Consider the following 607-nt stretch of genomic DNA (forward strand, 5'->3'; position numbering starts at 1 on the left):
TGCAGCTGCTGCCCCTGCTGCAGCTTTTTGTTGAGTCTCCGCTGCAGCTTGTCTTGTGTCTCCTGTCTCCTCTTTTCTGTCTCTTGAAAGTTCTTCAGCATTTCTGCTTCCAGTCGGGGCCCCTCCATTCCGGGGGCCCTCAGCAGCAGCCCCCCCTCTTGCTGCTGCTGCTGCTGCTGCTGCTGCTGCTGGTGTTGGCTGGCCGCTGCAGGAGGCGACGCGTCGCTGTCGCTGTCGCTGTCGCTGCTGCTGCTGCTGCTGCTGCTGCTTCTCTTTTTGGTTTTCTTCTTCTTTCGCGCAGCCGCAGCGCCTCCCGCTGCAGCAGCAGCAGCAGCAGCAGCAGGAGTGACACCGCGTTCTGCATTTCGGATTTTCTCTCTCCAGATTTCTTGCTTCTGAATTTCCTCCTGAGTCATTTGGGCCCTCCTATGTTCATCCCTTTCCGCTGCAGCAGCAGCAGCAGCAGCAGCAGCATCTGTTGCTGCTGCGGGGCTCTCCTGCTTCAGCAGCTCCTTCCCCGCAGCAGCCGCCGCCCCCGCGCCCCCACCACCGTCAGCAGCAGCAGCAGCAGCAGCTGCAGCAGCAGCAGCAGAGACCCTCCAGCGCG

Source organism: Eimeria tenella, genomic scaffold, assembly GCF_000499545.2.
Source record: "Eimeria tenella Houghton genomic scaffold, Eth_scaff3163, whole genome shotgun sequence".
Classification (NCBI taxonomy): Eukaryota; Apicomplexa; class Conoidasida; order Eucoccidiorida; family Eimeriidae; genus Eimeria; species Eimeria tenella.